General features: G+C 38.4%; 1 long non-coding RNA gene across 1 annotated transcript in view; it reads left to right on the top strand.

The window, feature by feature from the left end:
• Positions 1-2,819: 2,819 nt before the first annotated feature.
• LOC138027347 (uncharacterized) overlaps positions 2,820-8,020 on the top strand; it is a 7,195-nt gene continuing 1,994 nt past the window's right edge. The window contains exons 1-3 of the long non-coding RNA XR_011127455.1: positions 2,820-3,222; positions 3,667-3,790; positions 6,644-6,724. This is a non-coding gene — a long non-coding RNA (uncharacterized lncRNA). The remainder of the gene's footprint in view (positions 3,223-3,666; positions 3,791-6,643; positions 6,725-8,020) is intronic.

The following is an 8,020-nucleotide window of genomic DNA, read 5'->3' on the forward strand; positions in this document are numbered from 1 at the left end:
CTTCGCTGATGATACATGTCTTCTGATAAGGAACTGGATCATTTAATTCAGCGTGTAAAATCTGCTTTTCCAATTGTTTTTGAATGACTTTGCTCCAACAAATTAACACTGAACTTAAAAAAAGACTAAGTGCTTAATTATTCAACCTAGGCAAAACGTTATCTATAATCTATATTCACCTATTATGTTAGCAGGTCAGAATTTACGGCAATTGTCTAGTATTAAATATTAGGAGTAATAATTGATTGTAACTTCTCACGACACGATCACATTGATTATATCACAGGCAGACTACTCTATGTGCTCGTAGTTTAATGTATGTTTATATGAAACGAAGAGAATCTATGAGGGTTATGAATAAAGCTCTTAAAATTGCCCATCTAAATCACATCTTCGTTTGAATATCCCAGTAAAGTTAAATGCAACCTTAATCGACTCATGTATGGTGATATTTTGCCTTCTTGGGCCGTCTAAAGATTCTTACAGCGAAATTACTTTTGGCCGGTGACGTTTAAGACAAGAGAGGGAGACAAATCTTGCAACTTAGCGACCCTCAGCCGCGACCTCCTCCACTTCAAGCTAGAATTAACGCAAAAATACTGAAAGTCTCACCTGAATGGCGACGGAACTTGATAGATGAGTTTTTTCTCTATCTCTTCGCCGAATTTGAGCTTCATCCCTCCAACAGTTTCCGAGAAAATCGATGCTGAAGTCACAAATGCAGCTTTCTCAATATGATCGGTGCCAAACATAGCGACCAAAGGAATTCAAGGAATGCAGGCCGTTTCAAATCTACCAATCAGCGCTTGGCTTCCCGCGGCAGCCCGCGGAGGCCTATGGTTGCATACTTTGGGGTAATAACTATGAAGCACCCTTGTCGCACAAATTCAAGTGTGAAACTACAAAAACAGCTAATTAGAATTATTAACAATGTTCTGCTTTATGAGCACATTTGTCCTAATTATGTTCAACTGGGTCCTCTTAGGCTTCCTGGCGTTCTTCAACTGCATACTTGCCAGCTCTTCTACAGGGTCATGAAGGGGTAAAATGGGAGCTGGGATTGACCTGATTTTTTGGTGGGAAAATAAAATTTGATCACTGGGAACTGGGTTTTTGTTACCAGGAATGGGAGATAAGAGTCCTTGGTGCGAATGGGATTTGCTCTATCCGAGGATATCAGATATTAGTCCTGCTCAAAATTCCTGATATCAAATATTTCATGCGTTTCTCTTGCGTTCCTGTCCACTGCCATGTGAGATTGAGGCCCTTCCTGATGCTAAAACACCTGCTTTTGAACATCAAAGCTCCCTACCTATAACACCCTACCTCTAACACGACATCACTAGGACGAATCGACTTCTCTAAACCCACTGCAACCAAAGCAATCACTCGAAAAGGCGAAGCTCAGGGGCCGGTTGCTCGAAGGCTGGTTAGCGCTAACTGTTGGTTAACACCCGTCAGGTATCAAAACCTGTAGGTTTCCATGGTATTTAACACTGGTTAGCGCTAACCATGCTTCGAGCAACCTGGGCCAGATGAGGTATTGTGCAAGCCGCCATAGTATGTGTCAGCCACAGGGACTGAAACGTCCTTGAACGTACCCTACCGATTTGCAAGACCTTCGGCCTAGCGATTGTTGTGGATCTTGTGAAGAGGGCAAAGACTCCGAGGAGGATACTGGTAAGGATACTTACGTTGATGAATTTATAATTAGTAATGATGATGATGACAATGACTCTGAAGGTGACGTAGAGAATCATATGTGACAGCAGCCCTTTTTCGACGGACACATGGGTAACCAATTGGATGCAGCTACAAATTATTTTTTATACCTCGCACTGTCTTTATTGCCTCCGTTCTCCAGTAATCTCGTGTTTCGTTTTGAGACTTATCGACATATTGATGGCGATTATAAACCTTCAAATTTTGAATTTGGTTTTGTATCTGAGCAACATAATCACAATACTAGAAGCGTCGAACTTCAGCACTAAAGTCTGGACCCATTTAGAATCAACATTAGAAAGTTCTTCCCATCTGTTATTGGACGTTACGTTTGGAATAGCTGTTCCTTGTCAATCAGAACTAAGATTACTAAGGGTTCTTTTAAATTAGCATTATATCATCATTATCTTGCTCAGTACTGAAAACATATTTCCTTTGTTAGATATTATTATTTATTTATTTCTTTGATCGTGAGCGGGCGGTATCACGGGACGAAAAATTGGATTTGCTGCACATTTGATCTTTGGCAAAGCTTAAGTCAAATCTGGAATCGCTTTTGACTTTACCTTTGACGCACGTCAAACGTACGTCAAATCCATTACCAATTTGCTTATGCATTTGACCATGGTAAAGGTCAAGTCAAATTCGTAACAACTTTGACTTCACATTTGACGCGCGTTAAATGTGAAGTCAAATCTGAAGAAGCTTTGTGCGTTCCTTTGTTACTTGACAAAGGCGAAGACAAATACGATAGCATCTTTGACTTCAAGTTTGACTATCGTCAAATGTGAAGTCAAATCTTAACAGGCTTTCCTACTTTGTTGATACTTGCATTGCCAAAGGAAAGACACAAAACCAAGGCAACGCTTTTGGGAGATTAAACGATTCGGCAAATACGGAACACTGACCGTCGTAGAGTGTAAGTTCGCTTTCCTCCTTTACCCCCTCGGTGACATTTCCCCCATATCCCCTATCACGAACACGTACACATTCAATCTATTGCTTGAAAAACGTCTACCAGTTGCAACACGTAGCCTTAGTTCACATTCTTGTCGATTTTCGCTTTTCCAAAATTCAATGAGCACTAGTGCCAAAATTCCGTCGACCTCAGCAAAGGAATGCTCCCTCCAACCTTACCTCTCTACAAGGTCCGAAGGAAAGACACTGGGGAGAGGGTTGATTCAAGAACTCCTTTTATGGGATATACAAGAGAGCGGGAAAATGTACCTTCCGAAAAGTTCGTCGGTCGCTTCTTCTACTTGTCGTTTTTTATTCTTTCGATATACTTGGAGCATCTTACTTTTGTGAAAACGTACAGCCGGGTAAAAATTATGTTTTGTGAAAGATAAAGGTCTCAGCCAGGGGATAATGAAGGTATGGAAGACCGGACACTGAACATACAACTCAAAACGGTATCGAAAATTTACTAGAGACAATACAAGCAAGGTCAAAGATAGCGATGGAAACGAGAGAAGCCAGTGGAAAAAAAAAAGAAGTTGGGTACGTATGCGTTATGACATTTAGTAGTACTATTTGGTTCACCTAACTCAAAAGCCAATCTAAAAATTATTCGTCTTTTTCATTCACTTTTCATCTCACAGTTCACAACAAAGCCGCTATGCTTCATACACATAAGTCATCCTTTTTGCTGAGTGTAAGTTTATAGCGATTGAAGGATTATCACATCGTGATTAGTTTCTACTTTTAAATAATGGCAGTAAAAGTGACAGATAATTTCCCAGAACGTTACACTGTATTTCAAAATCAAAGGTAGGGAAACTGGAAAAGAAAAAAAAAACAGTCACTATTTTGTAATGAAACAGTGCACGAATTTCCCGCCACTTTGGCTGTATAGCACAATACAGAGGACTTGCATTGGTGTTCAGAATAAGATAACATCCCAGAACATGTCTAACACCATCTTACATGATCTTTCTGTAATAGATCTCTGAAAGCTCTCTTTGCCAGATGCCTACTGCAGATCATTTGACTGAAAGTCTCAGAGTATCTGTTTCATTATTGGTTTTATTCCAGCCAATCTTTGAAATAAATGATTCCCAAGTGCATGGTGAGTCTGCAATGGGTAAAATAATAAACCACAAGAGCTTTGTTATAATAAAATGGATCTGGTTGCAAATAATCCTTTACCATGCTTGCTGATCCAAGAAGGAATCAGGAAGATCATAAATTTTCACAATGAAATTTAAGACCATTTCGAATTTATACATCTTATACCTCTTTGCCTCTATATATTATTATTTTCTTATGACTTAACTTTAAGGTAAAACCATCATGAATGTTAATATGAAGAAATCAAAATGTTTGAGGAAACTCACTTTATCATCTGTACTAGAGAATGTTGTTCACCAAGTGGTGGTGAAGATAAATCTAGGGACCTTGGGTATTTCAGTATCAAAAAATGTTCTGTTTGATTATTAGCAAAAAAATCAAAGTAGCTCAGATTAATTAAAACATTGACTCAAGGGGGTTCCCCATTGACGAGTAAAATCGTCTGGCATTAGACAGAGTAAAATACTAAGTCTGACCGGTTTGGGTGTCAAAAGGTTAATTAAATTAATTAATGGGGACATAGGTTTTCAGTGAATGATTAAGGAAAAATAAGTGTCACCCTGTCAATGTCTAATCTAATCCCCATGAAAACATACTGATTTTGACATTTCAAGTGAATGTACATGCAGAATGTATGTCTGATATATAACAATGAATTAATGACAGACATTTTACCTTTAACTTTAATTTGCAATTCATAAAGCCAGTAACCCCTCAATAGTACAAATTAAGTAGTAAATACCGAAATATTGGAAATATTCAGTACCATGGACAAAGGCAAACAAGGATACATCATAAGAAGTAAGATTATTCAAAAAATAATTTTATGATTTTTTTAAAACATGGTTGAAAATAATTGTGTTTTTAGGTTAGCCAATTATGTTTCAGGCAGGAGTACATTGAAACTTTGAAGAAGAAAACAGCAGAGATTCAATTACAACACTACTGCCATTGCTTGAGGAGCATCTGCATCTAAGAATGCAAGGCTATTTACTGGGTTGCCGTAGGCATCCCAGTCGGAAAATGGGTAGATTATTATTATTTTTTTTATTTTCCGTGTCGGTAAAAGTCTTGCCCGTCAGTCCCCTGCTAAGTGGTGTCTGTCTGCATAGAGCCCTCTGCCCGTATTTTCTTAGGATAGAGAGGGTAGTGGAAATACGTAGACTTCTCTGGTGGACACAGTAGAATGATAAACTTAACGTGCAATGGCGTCGAAAGTCATGTAACGCAAATGGCGTTTTAGTGGATCTTAAACAAAATATACCCTTATGGAGCTCAATAATGGAAAGTCAGTTGGATAAACTAGGCGGGCGGTGAAAACAAATACCTGGAATCGTAAAAGCGACGAGTAATGAACTTCGACAAAAATCTATCGCCCGTCGAGCAGAAATCAAATTGAGCTGTATTTACCTGAATTTGACACGATTGAGTTTCTTGTCTTCACGCACGCAATGAAATAGGACGAGGTTTTCGCCTCTAAGAGCAAATATGTTGTTTGTTTCAATAAATTTTTCGCTGGAAAAGGATTCTGTGGTATTTTCTGCCTTTGTGAGTTATAATATCATGTTGTGTATTGAATTTTCGAGCTTAAGGTTGAAATGTGATATAGGAGAAGTTTTTTAGTATTGCTCTGTAAGCAGGAAGGGTTCACAGGCCTGTTGGAAGCGTGCTTGAGTTTCAACAAAATGAGCCCCAAAATCAGTGAAAAATTGTGACGCAGATGAATCATAAAGTAGCTGCTATTTCCAAAATGATGGAATTACCTGGTGATAAATAACGTCGTACGCGTCTTGGAGAGTAAATTTTGACTTTGCATAAACAAGAGTTGGGCGACTGTGATCTTTCTTTTGACTTCGCTCATTTCAGTTTCAAACTTTATAACACTTGACAGAAAAAGAAACTTACAAAAACCCGGTATCTTGCCATCATTTGACACAGATACTTCACTGTTTGGCGAGTAAACATGCCGCGGTAACTTAATCACGGCCGCCCGCTGAATTCCGGCATGTCACTTTCGATTTTGCGATTTATTTGAACGTAGCAAAAATCTCCCAAAATGTTTGTCGCTGATCGTAACTTTTTATATTCTATATTCATGGTTCAAAATTAATATTGTTTTCATGTCGTAAATATTTTACTCTCGATCGACCGTTCCGGAAACTTCCTTCTGCTCTTTCTAAAACTGTGTATCAATAGATATTTGCTTTTGCATCAATGTTTGTTTTGCATAAAGCAAGCTAACAAAATCTGTACTTTGCTGAGTTCGCATTTGTTAGCGTAAATAGTATTTTCGGTCAGATCCTTGTGTTTTAGTAGGGGTTTACTGTTTTTGGTCTCCCATCCTAATACTAACCCCGCCCGAAAGGGCTTAACTTCCGGTGAATTTTAGTATTAAAAGCATTCAGATGCTCAGAGGGCACACTTGTGGTGAAAAGAAGTTGTGAGGGAACTTGAAAATTATCAACATGTCAGCCCAGAAGCCAATGTTTCTCGCTTCTCTTTTATTTGTTATTCTTCGGAGACTGGAATGCTGTATTTCAATACCACACAATTCAATGCCTTCTGATTTTCTGTAACACGTACCACAGGCAACCCAGTGTATGCTTCACGGAAGCATCTCGTTCTTAATTAAAGCACCCACATTTTTTGCAAACAATAGAGTACATGTCTGCAGTCATCAGTTATTGGCAGCAGTGTGTACCCTAATTAGATTAGTGCCTTTGTCTTTTCATTAAGTACAGATGTGCACATGTCATATCACTATGCATTAATAAAGCACTACTCAATATGTGCATGGTATCAATTTAAATCTTTCTGTACGAGAAATTAAGACCTCTTTTTATTCCCAAAGATGCAAGGACAAAAACAGATCTGAGCAGGAATGCAGAACATTATTTTACACATGCCAAGAAAACTACAAAGATGTCATGAGGTAATAGCCATTCTTACAGTAGTACCCCATTCATTACTTACACATGCATGTGTTATATTAACTAAAGAACCACTTACGCCTAGCAAACCTAAGAAATGAGATACACAATAGGCCATTTTACAGTTGTTTGCTCAGCGACCAAGCCTATGAATGACTGTGAGGCTGCTGGTGACCTTGCATTGATACAGACCTCACTGCTTTTATCATGTAAATTGTGTTGTTGTAATGCTAATTAGTCCATATTAACATTACAAAAGCATGAAGGTTTGTATCAAAACAGGGTCACCGGCAGCCTCGCTTCCATTGTTAGGCCTGGTAACTTAGCCACAACTGTAAAATGGTCTATTTGCTTTCCCCATTAAATCCTCTCCCTCCATCTACTAGCAATAAGATAATCATAGGTTATGCAAATTGAATTAAATACTGCACTTCAAGAAAACACCAAGCAGCCTTTACTAAAATTAGAGTCCTAGTTAGAAGGCATATACTATTGTTATTAGCACACTCGTCTTCCCCCTGGGCAATTTGGATTAAAAGGGTCAAGGGTTTTATCTTCAGGGTCTGTTGGTAGAACAAAAAGCTGAAGAAGGGAGATTGTCAGCTAGTAGAGTAAAATGAATGCAAACATGTGTCTATAAGAAGAAAATCGTTACTAATTCTCTCATGCCTGTAAGGCTGCAGTATTTGCTGTCAAATATTAGAATACATTTTATTTGGTTCCTGCTTTGCCGGGTTCCCTTTGGTGAAGACTTTGAAAACTAAAGAAATTAATACACTGAATTTGTAAAATCAATTTAACTACCCGACATGACAACTGCTAGGTTGAAAACCCCACCCTTTACCCTTGGAAAAGGCTTGCGGTTTACTGATTAAGAATGACATCATATTGTCCTCGATCCAGCGCTCTAGGGCTTTTTTATACTGACCATCATCAGTATAAATCCACTTAAAATGAGAATTGAATTTCTGATAGTAGCAGCATTAGTTTTAAATGAAATCTTCACAGCTGAGCCGCTAAAGGAAAATGATAGATTTGTACTAGCAAAATATTCTGCACTTTTGCGTACAGTATAAATTACCCTTGTTGAAGGGGGCATCTTGGGTTATTTGCAGCGCAGATTCCCCAATATTTTCGCAAGGAGTGTCACCAGATGCAACGTTCACTGCGCATAACAAATTTTGCGTTCCACCACAGGTAACCCAAGCTCGATATATGCGTATCTGTACTGTACTTTTTTATGCAAGAGCAGAAATATAGGGGTTTGTATGGGGAAAACGGCTTTTCTCAAAATTTAA

Source organism: Montipora capricornis, chromosome 12 (genome assembly GCF_036669925.1).
Source record: "Montipora capricornis isolate CH-2021 chromosome 12, ASM3666992v2, whole genome shotgun sequence".
Lineage (NCBI taxonomy): Eukaryota > Metazoa > Cnidaria > Anthozoa > Scleractinia > Acroporidae > Montipora > Montipora capricornis.